The 19,608-nt window shown below is 37.5% G+C and overlaps 1 protein-coding gene across 8 annotated transcripts in view; it reads right to left on the bottom strand.

Annotated features, from left to right (window-relative positions):
• The window catches only part of LOC149559044 (uncharacterized), a 78,666-nt gene that overhangs the window by 33,065 nt on the left and 25,993 nt on the right, over positions 1 to 19,608 (bottom strand). The gene's annotated exons all lie outside the window — the stretch shown is intronic.

The raw sequence follows: 19,608 nt of genomic DNA, 5'->3' as shown, positions 1-19,608 counted from the left end.
TGAGTTTTTGATGTTTTTAAGTAATATTGGACTTAGTAAAAATCATACACCTACTTCAGCGCCCTTGTGGTCTTCCAAACCCTTCGCAAGCTTCATTGCTTGCAAGCCAAACAAAAGATTGAAAAGAAAAGAAAAAAAAGAGAAAATATCATGGAAAAAGAGAAAAGGTAGTGTCAAAGTGAAAATAAAGATGAAATTTGGTTCAAGGGTGTGCAATCATCTCTACCGGTGTTATAAAAAGAATCACTAAAGGTAGAACCATGATTGTGGTGCCACAGAGATAACTCTGTCGAGGCTATAGACACCTAACTGGCAGCCGAGCTCTATCCAGGTTGTTTTTGAAGTAAGGATATTATAATAGCTAAGTTTAATGGATTTGAGAGATTATCAAGTTCTTGTCGAGCGGGGAATAAATCATTTGCACACACATGGGTAACTTATGGTCAGGGTGCTTAGGATCAACTTGAGAGTTCTTTCCTTTGTTGAGTGCTCATCCTTAAGTAGATTTGCGGATAGGCCATCCTGAGATTTTTGTTCTAAGTTACTTATTTCTTGACATGTTCAAGAACATTTCTTTGGGTTGATGCTAGATGTTGTGAAGTTTTCACACCATCGCCCCAAAACTTTGGGAACCCCCTTTTTTCGGTTGCCTTGGCAAATTTTTTTGTTGTCCAAAAGTTTTGATTATTTTTGAAAATTTCGAGTCTTGGATGCCTTTAGGCTAGAAGGGAGAGGGGTTAGATTTATTTTCACCCGGTTTCAACTTGATTTTCCAGAACGACCAATTTCATCCTTAGGCCGAACAAATTTCAAAGAACAACACTTGGTAGGATAAAATTGTAAATTTTGTACTTAGACGATTTTTTTCAAAATTTGGATATAATTGTATAAATTTGAATAACTTTCAAAAAATAAAATTTTGTTAAATTTAAATTTTTGAGAAAACCTTGAAAAAAAAATTCGGTGAGAAAATTATTTTTGTGATGATGAAATCAAATAGGAAAATCGATTTTAGACTCCAGAGAAATGATTTACTTTTGTAAAAAATTGAAATTGCATAGCAAAATCGATTTAGATTAAAGTGCAAAAATTGGCATTAAATGGATTAAATCTGCCTTGAAGATTTTAAAATATTTAAAGAAATTAGTAATTTAAAATTGAAAAAATCAATTTTAGCTTGCCAAATCCAATTTTTAATGATATATTAATTACTAAATCGTCATTAAAATGAAAATGTTTAGCATCTCCAAGGCTTTATTTATTTTATTTTTGCAGTTTTGGTCTAACTGACAATTTAAAAATGCAAATTTCATTGTGGCAAAATTAATTTTTAGCTTATCATTTAATCCAGGCCAGAATTGTGCATTAATTAATGTTTTTTTTTTTTTCCCTCCTAGGTGCAAGTCGGCCAGCTAGAAAAGGCAAGTGAATTGGGTATAAGAGGGATCTCCTTCCCCCTACCTCCTCATTCATTCCATCCTCCTCTTCCATGCTGGGGCGAATTTTGAGGAAGGCAGCAATTTTTCTTAAGGAAGGCGATTTTTTTCCAGATTTTGGCATTCTTGTAGAGGTGGATTTCGATTGTTGGCAATCTACTTTTTTTCTATGAAGGCTGCATTTCTGCCCTAGGCAACTTCTTGTGGCAAATCGGAATTTCTTGCCCTAAGGCGATTTTTGTGGAGCCGAAATTTGTGGAAGACAAAATTCTGATTTTCTAGGGGGGCTGCGATTTTCTCTTAGAGATTGGACGATTTTGTTGGTAAAGAAAATAAGTGATAAAGTTTGAATTTTTTTAGCACATGCATGGGCAATTTCAAGTGGACAAATTTTTTATTTCTTCAGCTAAGGCATCAATATTTGCAAGGGGCTTGAAATTCTTAGGTCTGATCCAAAATTCAAAAGAAGACCCAACCATTGGTAAAGGTAAGTTCAATTCATTTAGATTTGAAAGGGGTCCTTAAGCGGATTTCGCTCTTTTGTTCTTGTCTAGTTTTGTTTCCCTTGGTTCTTCTTGCATTCATCATCCACCACTTCATCATCCCATCATAAGTTGAAGATTGGAGATTGATAAGTGTAGAATCCATGGTAGGACATTTGAAAAGGCAGAAACAAGCTAGACCACCCCTAAGTTGAAGTTGGGAGATATAAGTGTAGTCCATCCTAAGGTAAAGGCGAGGCAGAAATAAGTGTTAGTCCCACCTTAGGTTGAAGATTGGAGATTGGTAAGTGTAGTGATAGGACTTGGTGAGACAAAAATAAGTGTAGAATCTATCGATAGAAAGAAAGTTGGAGATCGATAAAGGCAGTCCATATCACTTAGAATAAAGGGGCAGAAATAAGTGTTTAGGATGGTAGATGTTAGTGCAAGCAAGAACTCTAAGGGAACAAACACTAAGAAAGGCAAAGAGGATATGATGCCCAAAACAACTTTCTTCTCGAAAATGAGGCGAATAACCGATACCAATGTCGGTACAATAAATATGATACAGGTAAAGGACAGACTAAATAAAGGACAATCCCCCATGGCAAAGAAGATATACAGAAGTGGAATTGTACACACAGCAACTTTTCCTCTTACCTTGCCTTGTCCAGAATTGGTTATGAAGTGTGCATCCAGGTTTGATCTGATCAGTAAATCCATCATTTTTTATGAAAGGAAGAGGGTGTTGGCGAACATTGGCAGACAGGCGATTGAAGAAGCATTTAACATTCCCTAATACAAGAGCATGACAGTGGTGATGATGGATTAAGCAGCCAAATCATTTCAGGATAACCAGGAAGCTTATTTCATGAATCTAAAACAAGATTGGCTACACGAGGAAAAGAAAGGGGTAACCAGATCATCGAGGCTCACAATAGCAGATTTCAAATTAGAACATGACGACCTCATTGTGCTCCTCAGCCGAATCATGGGCCTAGCTCAAGGTATGCAATTCAAATATTGGATGTACTTCTTTATTGATGAAATTGAAAAAGGAAAAAAAAGATTTGATTGGGCTAGGATCATAAGCAAGAATCTAGAGTTGCAACTTAGAACCGTACAAGGCAAAAGCAATTCTACATGGGATCCTATATGTTTTACTTAATTGCTAGATTGTATAAAAGTTCGGGATTTAAGGCCTTAGGAGAAATTGGTAGTGGGCCAGGGCAATATTTGGTGCATGAATGCTATCCACAACTTCATTTGCACAACAACAAAGATACAAAATGTTTTGTGACACCTTTGCAATGAAGACAATGAGGGTATTACAAGGGACACATGCTAGGAGACTCTCATCGGAAGCAGAAGCAAAGATAAAGAAGTATGGGATTTGGTTCATCCAATTTCCGCAATTCACTTACATTAGAGTAGCAGGAAGCACAGTTTGTCCTAAGAGGCTTCAAAGATACGCACCCGACAAGGTAGTTTTGATGGAATTGGCTAGGCAACTTGAGCATTATGACAGAATAATGAGACTCGAAGGTAAGACAGGGATTACCTTCTCGTGCGGAATTGGCAATGATAGTTGCCCCAATTGTGTCGCCTTTCCAGTTGCGGAGAAGGAATTGGAATGGTATCATCTAGGATGGTACAAAGCAAGGCAAGGATTCGATCCTAATGATCTTATCAAGGTATCTCACGGAAATGCATCTAAACATGTTCTCACTATAGAAAACTTTTGGGCCAATGCCAAGGCTGACTTTCATGTGAAAAAGCTAGCTTTCTCAAGATTGTCGGTGAACATGATGAGAGACATCAAATGGAGAGGCCTTGATATTCTCGATCAACTGGAAGATGATGGAAATGTGTTGAGAGAAGATTATGATACAGTAGAAGGAACAGAGTTGAATCCAGTAGATTGGGATGACCATTAGGATCCTTCCTTGGAGGCAGTCACAAGGGCAGTTGATTTGCATATCGAATCATGGTATAATGGAAGATTAAGGAAGCTACAAAGTCAACGGATTCCCCTTAATTATGAGAAGATGAAGCCAAAAGAGGGTCCAACAGAATTAGTCAAACAGAAGGGTGAAGGAAGTGGCCGGCAACAGGAAACAGTTAGAAGCAAGAAGAGAGCTTTGGAGATTGAGAAGAGCAAAGAACATTCGGAACCTCCAACAAAGAGACAGCATACAACACCATCTAGGGAAAGCATAATTGAGGCTAGAAGCCAAGAGGTTAATTCAAGTGATGAAGGGGCCGTGGTAGAGGTGAGCTCTAATTTAGAGTCAAGTGGTTACAGTGAAAGCACCGAGTACTATCCTCTCTCAGAAAACCAACAAGGAGGTGATATGGCAGTAACTAGAAGAAGATGGACCGATTGATATTGAGGAAATAAGTCAGGCACCCAAGGCCGTTGGGGATGCTTTGCTTATCGAACCAAATCCAAATTTGGGGAGATGCACTGCACCACTATAGTTAAGGCAAATGCTTATGCCAAGAGGCGAGGTAGTAACTGCTCGAACAACAGAAGACATCCAAGGATTAATAGAAAAGGGTGATAGCGAGAACTAAAAACAAATGGCGAAGACGGTGGCAAAGGTAATCAGGAGCGATAATGATGGTCACCGAAAGGTTCAGATTGCTGTACCAACAGTCAACAAGGCATTGGATGAGATTGCGGCCCAAGAATATGAGATAGTGGAACACAATTTGGGAAGGAACACAGATGATATGGAATGTGAAGAGATCTAGGAGGGTATTGCTTCAATCAGAGAAAGGTTGAGGAAGGCAAATGAAAGGATTGTAAAGTTGGAGGCCAAGAACAAATATTGGAGAGATTGCCAACCTATCCAACAACTGCACCAGGCAGCCCTTCCTCAAGACAGCGGGAGCAACCTAGAGGAGATCGGCTCAGCTACATGAAGTCAGGGATTGGATCCATGATACAATCCAAGATGGGCGAAATTTCTTGCCTTCATTTATCTCGACATTCCGGTCATAAGTGATTGTTAGAAACAAGTTCAGAGTATTTGAAGAGAAGTGGAAGGATTTCCTTCCGGTCAAGGATTTAGCTATTCCCAAGCTACAGGCGTTCATTGGGCTACCGGAGGCATATTTGGAAAGGGCCAAGTTGGTTGATGAAAGAGGATTGAGTACGGTTGAGTCTTGGTTTGTTGCCTTCACTACTAGATTGAGAACACTCGAGGAGATATAGAAGGTAGTTGCACATCACAGTCTAGGAGTCGACACTTCCATTTCAACCATTATGAGCGACGTTGGGGTGGCACTTGATTTTGAAGACATCAAAGATGAGGACATCGATGAGACAAGACTTGGATCAAGATTGGATGAGTTAAGAAAGGTTTCTATCAAGAAGAAACATTTGGGCACCCTTTCCTCCCTCAATGCCTTTATCAGTTTTGCAAAAGAGTATGAGAAGGACCATGAGAAGACACTACAGGCAACAAGCAGCATGATGAAATCGGTTGAGCTCAAGATAAAGCATACACCTTGCCCTCCCATGGAGGAAGTCAACGAAAGGCTAGCTAGGTTCATTGCCTTAGCTAAAAGAACGAAAGAAAAAGGGACATTTATATTAGAAGATCATTTGATGTAAGCCCAAGTGGCAATTTCTCTTTCTTCTAGGGTAGGTCAAGTATCTAATTCTGATTGGCCACCATTTTGGTGTCTTCTCATTGGTTGCTACTTTTTCACTTTTTTCATTGGTCCATTGATGAGGTGGCATCTTATCATTGGCCGATGGGGTGGTAAACCTAATTAGGGTTTCTAAGATTTAATCTGGATCATCAGTTTTGCCTCTTTATTTCTACCATTGGTTGTACATTTTGACCTCTATATAAGGCCATTTGCTCTCATTTGTAATAGTCAATGAAAATTGTTGCATAAGATAATGCCAAAATCACTTTTCTTTCTCATTGTTATGACTTGCATGGTGATTAAGAACTTTTGGTGTTGTTGCATGGTTTCTACTTCCACTAGTTAGAATAAGATTTCCTTTAAAATTGCTAAAATAGATTTCATTTCAAGTTGCTAAGTAAGATTAAGAGTAGATGGATAGTTGTATGGTAGCATTAGTGGATGTTTGATAGGGATCAATAACTAGGCCACTAGCATCATAGCGGCTTGTTGGGAAGCCTTGGGTGGTAAACTAGTTCATTTCCCTTTGAATCATTGCATCTATGGAAGTGGAGCCGCTGGTTAACTTGCATTAGATTCGATCCCCATCCATTTGCTAATCCTTCTATTCATAGGAGTAGGAGTAGAATAGCAAGTAGTTAGGAGTTGGAGTTTTAAAGAGGAAAGTTAGAAAGGCGTAAGTCATAAGAACATTCACCCTCCATCACCATCACCTTCTCCATCAACATCATCTGGCATTCACATCGAATCACCATCACCATCATTCCACCAAAGACCAAGTTATCTTCGAATGAATAACGTAAGCCCACCTACGTGATTACCAACAAATCACATCGATAACTGAGTTAGTATCCACAGGTGTAAAGAACATTGGAGTTATTCTCATGTCTTCATGAGTATTAACTTTTCAAGAGAGGAATTGTGTATTTGATACCCCGTATCAAATATCCAATTGCTAATATGTTATGTAGTGGTACAAAAATTGACATCAATAGATACTAACAATGAAATTCATGCTAGTGATTCTGATTACAGTTATGAGACTATTGATGTTGATTAGGATTTACCAGCCATTCTTTCACAACAATTATCTATCACATCTACTAATGAACATGGTGACCCATCTTCATAACATAGTCCTTGTTTGGAACTGGATATTGTTTCATCTGTCGTGCTTGACGGTTGCTCCTCTTGTGAGTTTTCCACCTTTCCTAAACACTATAGACAAAGATAGGGGGCAAATTATCTGCTTGACTAGCTCTTGTGTGGTGGATTCCATGTGTTTTCTTGTTGTGATGTGCTTCCCATATGGTGTGTTGTTTGTTATATGTTTTGTTTAGATTTCTTTAAATGACCCTTGTTGCTTTGTTGGCACAAGGTGATGAAGGAATCGCCATGTCGTAAATACTCTTCTATTTGTATCTATCTTATTCTATATGTCATTACATGTTATGTTGTGCATGTGTCACTACTCATAAATTTGCCTCTATGTTGTCCGCTTGGGATGACGCAAAATGATAGACACCTATTCTCTTTGGTTTCTGTGCTACCACCCCAAAAAGACTCTTCTTCATAACTCTTCCATGTTTTTCTTCCATTGTGTTGTAATTCTACTTTATTTGGGGAATTATGACATTTTATTTTAATATAACATTTCCAATATTATCATATTATCATACTGACCCCAAAGACAATAATTCTCTTTCGTGCTCCTTTTTTTCATGTGCTCATTTCCCTTGATTTGTCCTTTCTTTGGGGCATTTCACAGTGGAAATGTTTCTCATGGATTCATGTACACTCTTTTAAAGCCATTGCTATCGTTAAGGCACTTGCAATAGTTTTAATGTGGGGGCATAAGCTCCACTCACATTTTGCACACGTGCATTGTTTTTTATGCTACTTCACATTTGGATCACTTGATGGATACACTTTCCTTGTGGATAGATCCTTCTTTTCTTTTCCATCACTAAGGAAGCTTAGCTTCCCTAGGGACAAATTGCTCTTTTGGATCCTTATAGATACACTTTCTTTAAGGATAGATCCTTTCTCTCCTTGTTGACTCCCAAGGAAACTTACCTTCCCTTAAGACAAGTCATTCCTTGTCGGATCCCTTATTGGATACACTTTCCTTATGGATAGATCCTTAATGGATTGACTAGCATGACACACAAACCTTTTAGAACTTTCAATGCCATCCTTTTGCAACACCTTCTTTTGTGTGATTCACAATGAGACACACAATCTTACTGGGATAAGGTGCTCTCTCTCTCTCTCTCTCTCTCTCTCTCTCTCTCTCTCTCTCTCTCTCTCTCTCTCTCTCTCTCTCTCTCAATCATCTTAGTTTTGGATTTGATGAGGACTTAAATCACTTGGGGGCTTGATGTTTCCTTGTCTCCTTGACCTTGATGAGATAATCTTATGCATAAGATCTACTTTACTATGACTATGAGTTTGCCTCATGCTCTCACTAAAGTGGGGGCTAAATGTACCACCCTAAAAAGTTAGCACGCATTTATTTGGAAGCTTTAGGACCTATTAGGCCCCATTTTAGTGATTTCCAAGATCTGGATGCATTTATGCTTGATTTCCTAATTGTTTTCTCTTCTTTCCCCAAAACTCTCCTAGACCCTAAGATCATTTTTAAATTTAAGCCTCCTCGAGACTAGGTCAAAGTCAGCCTTGTCCCTAGGACTTGGCTGAATTCGGCCTTGTCCTCAAGGAGTGAATTTTGAGTGGGCTCTAGGCTCGATGCGAAGGTTTTAATTTTTATGATCTTTGTTGTGTCGGCTTGTAAATTTTGAGCCCTAAAATGAGCATAAAAGGGCATGCAAGCTCCTTTTTTTGACACACACACATGCAAATTTTATGCAACCAAGTACAATCAAGAGCTCTTTTAGATTCAAGATTTGAAGGCAAGGCTCCCAATTCAAGATCTCCAAGTCTTCTTCCATTCAAAAGCCATTCATAAGAAAATCTTCTCCCATTAATGTGAGTTTCTCTCTTCCATGGTAGTCAAGTAGAGAAATTCAAAAGCAAGCAAAAATATCCACATGCATTATTTTCCTCTTCTTCTCCATCAAAGTGATCAAGAATACATTCATTTCAAATCTAGGATTTGGTAAGTCTAGATCCATTGCATTTGTGAAGACATGTTTTATTCTACAACAAATTTCAAATAAGCATCCATACATCTTCATGGGTTTATCGGATCCTAACATCCATCCATGAGGGTTCGACAAGCAAGGTGAATACTTACATTTGTCTTGTTTTACATGTTTTACTTATTTCATTTCAAGGTTAATCCTCTTCCCACAATAATTTCCCATTTTTCTTGTGTGCAGGATCAAGTGACAAAGTTACAAATCTAGATTTGTGAAGATTCTGAACCAGTGACTGATCCTACAAAAAACCCTACAATTTTTGGTTCTTTCGAGACTAGGTTAAATTCGACCTGTTCCTGGAGGACTAGGTTGAATTGGATCCCAACTCAACATTTGTTCTAGGACTCTACAACTTTTGCAGTCAAGAATTTCAGGTCTCAGAGTTCCAGATCAAAAATGGTTTCAAGTTCCAACAATTTTTCCTAGAGGTTTTTCTAGATCTGAAGTCTTGTCCTCTACTAGCCCTCAAGGTGAGTACATCATTTTCACTTTCCTTTAGCACTTGCATTGATACATTAGATCTGATTTCATATCTTGTTGGTTATTATTGCATAAATGTTTTCCATATTTTGCATTCCATATACATACATTTATGTTTGTACAGAGAATAACCCCCAGCATCTGCCCTTTAGTTAGATCTTGCATTTGTAACCCTTATCGTTTTGGGTTGTATAAATTGGATTTGGACTAAGTATTGGATTTAGGATTCCAATGTATATGGGAAGGGGGGATCTACCCTTGATGACCATTTCCCATATCACATCATAACTACAAAATTGAACTACTTTTAAGGTTTAACTATTGATGATGAAGTCAACACCCACTCTATGACTATTGTAACCACTTAGTATCAATAGAAAGAAAGAGGGCATTACATCTTCAACATGATATAACTGCATTATACAAAGGTATGGAAAAATAGCTATTACAAACGTATGTTACACCTAGTATTAATCAAACTGAAAAACCTGCAACCAACATATTCAAGCGATTTACTATCATTGTAACCAAATAGTTGTGATGTCATCTTTCTAAAGAATGACTAAAACCCCCAATAGAGAAAAAAACAATAACTCCACTTTTTTGTGGACATAGGCTGCTCCCTAGTTGGAGCAAGAACAAAAATTACGGCCCATCTAAAATATAGTTTGTTCTCATTGCACTTGTTAAGAAAACATGTTCCATATTGTTACCCTCAATTTTCAAATTTTAAAAAATATCCGGCCCTCTCGTATTTAACCCAAGTTCCAGTTCAAATCTTGTTCTTGCTTTAAAACCACATTCACAGTTTCACTAAGGTTTGATTTGTAGCATGTCTTTTGTCCCAACTTTGTACCCAATTAACTAGTTCCTAAGTTCTCAAACCTAGTGGTCGTGGTTCCAAAATTCGTAAAACTGCCAACTCCTCAACAGTGTTATAAGTGCAAGTCTTTATGGTCATTTAATCAAGAGATATCTGAACCTATGTACCGCTAATCTATTATGGTTCCTAAGTTCAAAAAAATATCGATCGTTTGCCTACTCTTTGAGTACGTGCCTCATTGTTTGCATCCCTGTTAGCAAGGGCTTAATGATTGGTTAGTTGGAGGATCTACAAATCCTTGAACTCCTTGGTTATCATTGTTCAAAGGTACAAAATGTTACCAAGAGATTTCTCATTCTCTAATGCGTGGCTATTTTGAGGTACTGGCGAGTAAAATTCATTTATAATTGATTAGGTGGAAAAAGACATGCACATATGTTGAGACACTACTTTTTAGAAAGAATGAAAGTAATCCTATCGTTGAAATTAAATGAATTTAATGCTTCTTCTTGAAAAAGGTGGTGTTATTTCGAAAACTTATTTCATCTTGAAGAGCCAGTAGAGAAAGGTTTCAAGCTTCAACAGTAGAGGAGGATTCGGAGACGGGCCAGACTAGGCTAGAGATTTATTTCCTTTTCCTCTCTTCCTAGATGAAGGTTGGCGATTTGATCCCAAAATATTCCCTGGAGGCAATAAATCGAGAGTTGGTAGTTGTCACTTTACCACAATTCAGAAGCACCTTTGTCTCGTATGTTGTTTGGCAAGATGGGCAATGCGTTATATAGGAGGTAACAGAGATATCGTAACAAAAGTCAAGAATTGTTTTGGTTTTGAAGTAAGATGGATAAGTTTTTTTTCCTGGTTGTTTCTTAAATAGAGTCAATTTGAGCATTTTCAAAATAAAGGCAAGTTTTTCTCTTTGCATAGCACCTCTTCATAGAGGATTTGTTGGACAATATTGAGAGTAATTAGATCCTCTGCGATTAGAAAGGATTGTTTACTCAATTAGGATATGCAAATTATCCAAATGTAACATCTGCTTGGTTGAATAGAAAAGCCCCAAGAAGCTTAATAACCCTAACCTCATAGAACCTAAAGCATATAAAGATAATGCTATGATAGTCATAAACAAATCAGAATATGACCAATATACTGTTAAGCATGAATGTTTGATGTTGTTGTAAGGGGGAGTTTGTCAGTATGTCAGAGAGATGATTGAGTGCTTATGTGTTGCATCAATGATAGTGTTTGTCATTGATGTTGACATATTAGTTTTCTGGACAGTTCAGCCAGAGTTGTAGAGGAAGATTCGTTTAGTGAGGTTCATGGTCAGAGAGTTATGTTTTGCGTGCTTAGAGTAGTATTCAGGAATGTGTTCTGTTGTTGTGTCTATGTTCGCAAAAAGAGATGCAGATTTGCATGACTAACAGAAGATTTTGTGGAGATTGTTCTCATAGTGAATTTCTCGTTAGCAATTTCTGGTAATTGTGTTGTACCTTTTCATTGAGGCTAACATGTTCAAGATGTTACGACTAATGTTGCAGAATCAGATGTTAATTTTGTAATGAGTTGTGAAGTCTGTTCAGCATGTTGTTCCCAGGAAGACGACTATTGTTAATATCATTATGGGAAGTGTTATTTGTAATGTAGGATACTTTTTTGTGGTTAAGTATCCAGTGCAAATGTTTTGTAATCAATGAGATCACATGTTATGATATGTGATCTTTGGATGCGAATTTGGCTAAGATCAGTTTAGAGTTTGATGGTGTTGATGTACTGTTAGCTTCAAAGGAACTATATTGGCACAAGAATTGTTGTTTAGTCAGCTCAAGAACTTGGATGTGTTATCCTGAAGATTGGTTAGTAAAGACAGTCTCAAGGCTATTTGGACAGTTGATTCACTTGTCCTCCTTTCAGCTCCTAACAGGGTTGGAATCTCCTGACAGCGATTCAAGGACTCATATGTATTGATTGTATTTCATTTATCATTTGACTCCTAACAAGGTCACATCCTTTCACAAGGAACTTTCTATATTAGTACACCATCTTGTGGGCATCATTCCCATTAGGGTTTTCCCTTTGATAAAGGGTTTCCCTAGTTAACAAATCTAGTGTTATTATGTATAATTATCTTTCTATAGTTGTTGCATCTTTTGAGTACATGTTTCAGATTTGATAAGGTTATTAAAAGTTGTTTTAAGCACATAACTGATTCATCGCCTCCCTCCCACCCCCTCTCTCCCCCTCCCTCTCAATTATATTGGTGGACTTTACTTTCTAACATGTACATCATATTTAAACATGCTACTAGTGTCATTAAGAACTCCTCAAATTAGGAAATAAAAGAAAGATTATTAACCAACAAAGAAATCACTTTTGAATATTTGTTGCATGGTGTAGGTGTATTCCAACTTGCACCTCCTCTCACACAACCAAGTAAAAAATAAGGGGCAATGAGGCAATGGGATGTAGTATCCGAGTATGCCAACATGGATGCTTTTGTTGCACAACCCTCCTCAGTCTTGATCAAGGATTAGGGGCATAAGACTCCTACATAGAACTTGCATAGTAGAGCTAGTGGGACTGGGGATCCACTGTTAGGGTTGTTGTGGTCTTAACAAACCTACTTATGACATTGAGAAGCTCTCAATGAAGAACAATATGATGAATATTGATTTGTATAATTCAACATTTGACATTGAATTATCAATTATCACTATCAGTTGTCTTCTCAACTTTATATTGAACTTGGCAAAAATGAATTGGTACATTGCTAAATCCAAAATAACTCAGCAACATAGGTAGCGCCCTAGTAGAGAATTGTTCATCTTCAAAAAAGTTGTAATGTCCCCAAATTTGTGTATACCTGATTTTTTCCCTTAGTAAAAATTCCACAACATAAATTGCTTACAAATAATATTCTACAATCAAATCATATAATAGCTATTGAACCCTTTAAAATAAATAAGAAATTAAGTTCAATAACATCATCTACTTTACTTTATAACTCATTTCCAATAATCAACCATAAAAGGGAATGGAGAGGAGAGCAAGATAGGGTGCTCGAATTATTCATTGCAACTAAGACCAAGGGAATAAAATAACAGCCCCTGACGCACAAGTGAACTCTTGTCCATCCAACATGGGGTGGGCTATTTAGATGGGTAAAGCATATTTTCCCTCCCAATCACTTCTCCTTAATAATCCATATATGATTTCTTCTATACTTAAGTTTCACTTCAAACAACCACCATCATAGGGATTGGAGAAGAATGTGTGATAGAGTGCCTACCAACTAAGCCCAAGGGCAATAACTCAAGTGCCTAGCAAATAACACCCATTGGCTCACAACTAGCAATAACTATTGTCCATCCAACATGGAGTAGACCTCACTTGAGGACAACACTATTGAGTACCTTCTCCCTAACACCTAACACCGCTGCATAAACTAACACCATACAACTAATGCATGTTACTGGCAGGTTTGCAATGGATCCTATGTTACTGGCAATAAATAAGGGTCAACCCCTGCAGTCATAGAGATGGGCATCTTTGAAGCTTTGTTGATGGACACCATCTTGGACGGCGGGTTTGAGATAAATGTCCTTCTAGAAGAGACGTTAAAGAAACTTAAGAAACCTACCTTGTGGCCCTTGACATTCAATTTATTGGGTGTCGACCAACAAGGAATCAAATTCTTCGAGGCATTACTTGCCCAACAGGTTACCATAGGAACATAACCGTTCGTGTTGGGCTTTGTTGTGATTCTGCTGAAAAAGAAGGGATACAACACCATTCTTGGTAGGGGATGGTTAGTGACAACAAAGGTAAATCACAATTGGAAGAAAAATATTTTCTTCATGGAAAGCGGTAGACCCAAGTTTGTCATTGACCTTCGTACCTAGATTGTGAGTGAAGAGATTGCATCATCTTCGAAGTCGGAGTCTGATGGAGAGCATAGTGGAGTGAATGAAAGATCAAATGGAGCCTAATGATGAAGGTGTTCTAGAGCTAGGGGAGTGTTTAGAGGATGGCACAAGCTCGATGAATGGACTCTTCCTATTGGCAGATGGAAGACTACGACCTATATCATAGTTACATGTTAGGGGTGGAGGAAATGGAACACGTGTCAGAAAAAGATGTGTTATCGCCAGGGTAAATAAAATAATTCCTTAACCCAAAATATCCATTTCCTCATCATGCTTTGTTCTGTCTGTATACTGTTGTAACTAGAAAACTTGTAATAACTATATTTGTACAGTCCTACACACTCGCATACATCATCATCATAATGTCAAGTAGTTGTACCTAACTTCGCACGTATTTGTGATGTACCTATAAAGCTCACCAATCAAAACTCTATTTGTTCTGCCAGATAGTCTATATGACACTTAAACAATTTTCTAAGTATACATGCAATAGCTTCATCTTCATGATTTGCCCACTTTATATGACTAATATGTTGCCATAAATGACAACATCAAAATGTCTAACCTAGCGAAATTGTCAACAACTCCCCCTATGGCATTGATGGCAACATAAGGAAAATTGGCTAAGTCCCAAAAATAGAACTTCTCAAAATTGGCCTTATCAAAATTTCAAAACTTCAAAAACTGTGGATCATTACATATTTACTATTATTCCTTATATCTCCTACTTACATTATAACTCCCCCTTGATTATAATTCTCACTTCTACATTACTCCCCCTCACTTATACCTTATTTCTCCCTTACATGTATATGTACATAAAATTTTCCTTATCTCTCCCTCTTTGACATCAATGACAAAGGTGTCAAAACTTATATACAAATCAAAGTTTGTTGTCCTCACCTCAAGGTTGATGACTGGTGATCTGCGAGATACAATCATCAAAGTTCTATTTCAAAATGGAGAACTTGATGTCCCATCTGTCCTTCACTACATTTACAACAATTAAAACTGCAAATTGAGCATAGGGTGCTATCTCTACTGCATCTAAGTTTGTATAGGGAAACTTTTCACAAGATGTCTTTGATGATAGACATTCTTCTAGTTGTCTCTATACAAGATCAATTTTCAATGCTAGGTGTTCCCTTAACAATGAAAATCGTTTCAACTTCATCTCCTTCTATAGCTCGAAAAGCCTAATTTCATCATAGATTTTATTGACTCTGCTCTCTAGATCAACAATTTTAGCTGAGGGATTTCGCACTTCATTCATAAGTGCCTTCAATTCTATAAGTTTGGTGCTTAGCTCATCTAAAATATCCTTGATTAAAGTGTGTGCTCCAACACACTTCCCATATACTGTCTTCCTTTTTGTTAGACACTGTCTTAATTCCTTATCTTTTCATCAAGGTTCTTCAAATCACCTCTGATGTTATCATAACGTTTCTGAATATGTAGAGTTTGTACCTTCACAACTACTATATCTGACAAGGTAGTGAACTCAATATCAAAAGCTTGAATTACAACTTTTGCTCTATCCTGTGGATTTGGTTCTGTCATGTGCACTGATATGGTGTTCTGAAGTCTATTTGTCACTTCTATTAAAGAACTCTGAAGACTTTTCACCTTCTTGTTCTTCTCTATGATCTTGCTTAGAGATGAGATCAACTCTACTTGATCATCTGATCTTGTTAAAGTTGTAAGTGCAAGGGGTGTCCTAGAAGAACTAGGTACACTTGTCTTTTTTCTCTTCTTCCTCTTTTTTTTCTTTTCTTCTTCCTCCTTTTTCTTCTTCTATTCTACTTCATTTCTCTTCACTTTTGCTATCGTCTTATCCTCTTCTTCTTTCTTCCTCCTCCTTCTCTTCTATTTTCTTCTCTTCTTCTTCTTCCTTCCTCCTTTTCTCCTCTTCTTCTTTTCTTTTCTTTTCCTCTTCTCTTATCCTTCTTCTAGTCTCTTCTTTTTCTCAGCTTCTTTCTTTCTTTCTCTTCTTCCTTGCTCTTTTCCTCCTCATCTTCTGAACTCATGCAGCTGTCCAAATTGTCAGCATTTGTACCATAATCCTTAAATGGATCCTCTGTCGTGTCTAAGGTGATTATTGTATTGTCCATTTGCATGGTATTAATACCTATAGTAACTTGCGAAGTTGACTCTATTATCACTGTTGTTGTTGTTTCTCCTTGTTCTTGGCTACATGTGGAAGTCATGAATTTTATAATAGTAAAAGATGTGTTCCCGCCAGAGTAAACAAGACCTAGTCCTCTAACAAGGACCAAGACACTATACGGATGTAATAGACTCTAACATGGTCAATATCTTTCACAAGATACTTTTGATTAGTGGATCATTTTGCAGGTACCATCGCCACCAGGGTTTTCCATTGGCCAAGGTTTCCCTAGTTACCAAAATTTGGTGTTATAAGTTCTCTTATTGCATTGTTATGTTTACCATTCAACATAGTTTACTTTCTTGTGCATGTTATAAAGTTGTTAAAGATATCCAAGTTTGGGTTAAAGTTTGTGAAAAACTGATTCACCCCCCCTCTCAATATTTCCTATTTCTAACAAGAAGACATGTTGAAGATGTTGTGGTTAATCATGCACATTCAGATGATCAACGAGTGAAGAGATATTAAGACTATGAGTCGACAGATTGCTTGTAATTGTGAAAAAGATGTAATATTGTAATGTAATGTGTATATATAATATCTTAAGTTTGTCCTATATTATTATTGTCAATTGGGAAAGCCTCAAGGCCAACTAAATAACTTATTCTAGGACTTGGTATAAAGGAAAGGTCATTTCCTTGGATGTAAAGTGTAATATGCGGTCATATTTATTTGATGTATTGTGCAAACTTGCATGCAAACATCTATTGGATCAGAGAAGTGTTTGGTGCAATTCAAGCATGGTGAGCTGACAAGGAACTGTATTTGGTAAAGTAGTTGTTGGACAGTTGTTGATGTACACCTGTATTATTAGTGAGGATAGCACTAAAGCTGTTTGGACAGTGGGTCCTTTTGTCTTCCTTTCAACTCCTAATAGGGGTTCAAAGTCTCCTAACAAGGACTCATTTGTACCAATTGTATTTTATTCACTCCTAACAAGGTCCATCCTTTCACAAAGAACTTTTATATTAGTACATTATCTTGTGGTACCATCTCCACCAGACTTTTCCATCTAATCAAGGGTTTCCCTAATCAACAGATCTAGTGTTATTGTGTATGGTTATCTTTCTGTGGTTGTTGCATCTACCATTTACATGTTTCATAATTAATAAGGATATTGAGAGTTGTCTTAATTGCATAATTGATTCACCTCACCCCCCCCCCCCCCCCCCCCCCTCCTTAATTATCTTGGTGGGCATTACTTTCTAACAATTGGTACCAGAGCACCAGGTCCTTGAAGGTAAAGCTTAACAACTTAAGAAAATTTATGGCACACTTTAGGAAAGAAAGTCTGAAATTTTATGGAGTTAACTGTAACAGTTGGAAATAAAAGATTAAGACACATTTGCTATGGAAGGGTCAGGGTTATTGGTTAATTACTAAAAGTGCAAAGGATGTGATTGAAGAAGACAAGCTTCAAGGTTGTGATAAAAATTAGAAAGACATATTCATGTTCAATATGCTTGCTAGAGAAGCACTATTATTAGCTCTTCCTGAAACTGAATATTCTTAAGTAAAATCTTTGAGATTAGCTCATGAAATTTGGAAAGGTTTTCAAAGTACATTTGAAGGTGATACTAATGCTTAGAAGGTTCAAGATGCTAAAATGATGGAAGATGAATCTATAAGAAGTTACTTTGGTAAAATAGCAGAAATTGATGTAGGAGTTAAGATTTGTGGTGGAGAAAACTCTGAAGGTGAAGTTATATGGAAGTGATGCGGTACAAGGCAGGAGAATCCCCAAAGGAGATGTCCTAGCCCCCAGCAAATAGCCACACAGCGGAATATAAACAATAACATAGAGATTTAGATCCACAACAATAACAATTCTCATAAAAGAATCAGCTGATTTACATCCAACATGCCTGGCTGTAAGGCTTTCTGGGTTATGTCCAAATACATCAGCAATTATAATGATAGTTCTGCAAGACCTCACAAGATCCAACTTTAACCCACAATCTAGTAGAAACTCCAAGAAGAACCCAAACTATAGCTCGCAATCCACCAAGCAATCTTCTTGTTCCCCAAGCCCACACTTAGCTACTAGCATTATCAAACTTCGCTCCTCTCAGCTACTCCATCTTCTCTATGCTGAATGAATGACTCAAGAAACCACAAGACCCTCTACTTATGCTAAACCAAGCCATAAGTTGACCTAGCAAGTTACATTAAATAAACCCTCAAGCCACGAGTCAGTCTGACAACAAATATTAAATACATGAAATAACTAAATGCCTAGGGCAAGCCCCAAGTTTACAATGCATAACTAACTCATATGACAACATAAAAGTATGTGCCCTTAGGCATAGGTCCATGTGCCATCCAAAGATCCAAATCCAAAAGCACACAAGACAGCTCCCATGGACCAAAGCTCGCGGAAACAATCTCTAAAGCATGTACAGATTATCAGGAACACTTTACCAGCAACCACCAAAAAGGCTCTAACTCCAACACAATTACTACGATCATTCTACACACTTAGGACAAGGTTCCCCAATATCTCTCGAACACATCCCTGACCGCACAGACCATAAGTCCACAAATATGAGCTGGAAGCTCTTGCATACAAAATTGTTGACTACCCCAAGATACTCCTACATCAAACACCCCAAGTGTGAAGAAAAGATGTTCTTAACAGCTAGAAGAACATCTTTTAGGGTTTAGCACATATACCCCGAACTGGTGCTTTACAAACATGTCCTCCAAGTGATCAACTCGTACACTCATCTTTGTTCCACTTCTGCAACTCCTTTCCTACAACTGTCATCTTTACATCTGTCCTCGGTGTGCAACAGGTCTACTTGGCTACCTTCAACTCAACTTGGCTACTAAAACTTAGGTTCCTCCTACCAAGTTATGTATTTTGCAAAGGGATCAAGGAATGCTTCTCGCCACCCTTCCCAACTGTAAACACATTCTTGACACAATCATGCATTGTTCTACAACCATCTGCAAAGGTCTACCAAGTAATATGTCACAACTACTCGTGTCCACAATAACACTTGATCAACACATTGTTCAATCTAAAAATTAACAAACCATTACTCTCTTACTTCCAAGGCATGTTCATCTTACAACCAATTGATCCTATAAGGACAAAGATGTCTCATTCTCTATCAGTATTTATCACCACCCACAATCACATTCTAGCATTTACCTCCAAACTTACATCGAGTCTTGAACAAATTCCTCCTTTGACAAGGTTCTAATACCTTCTTACCAAATAATACTCTTCGAAATAGCAAATTATCCCCTCCATCTCAGGCTCATTCACTAAATCCACATTCTCCTTTGCCACAACAACTCTTTTATCAACAACCTTCCTGTTAGTATTGGGACATTCAAAAGATTTGTCTTTCTTCACCACATCTGAAACAAGCACCCTTAAATTCACCATTGTTTGTTCTCTTCCTTTGTTCAATAGGTTTTGGTTCATCCTCAGCAATTTGTTTGTTCTTCACTAAGTG

This window comes from Cupressus sempervirens, chromosome 5, assembly GCF_028749045.1.
Source record: "Cupressus sempervirens isolate cs-2001-9-10 chromosome 5, ASM2874904v1, whole genome shotgun sequence".
In the NCBI taxonomy this organism is placed as follows: Eukaryota; Viridiplantae; Streptophyta; class Pinopsida; order Cupressales; family Cupressaceae; genus Cupressus; species Cupressus sempervirens.
This window is presented reverse-complemented; position numbering and strand designations above follow the sequence as displayed.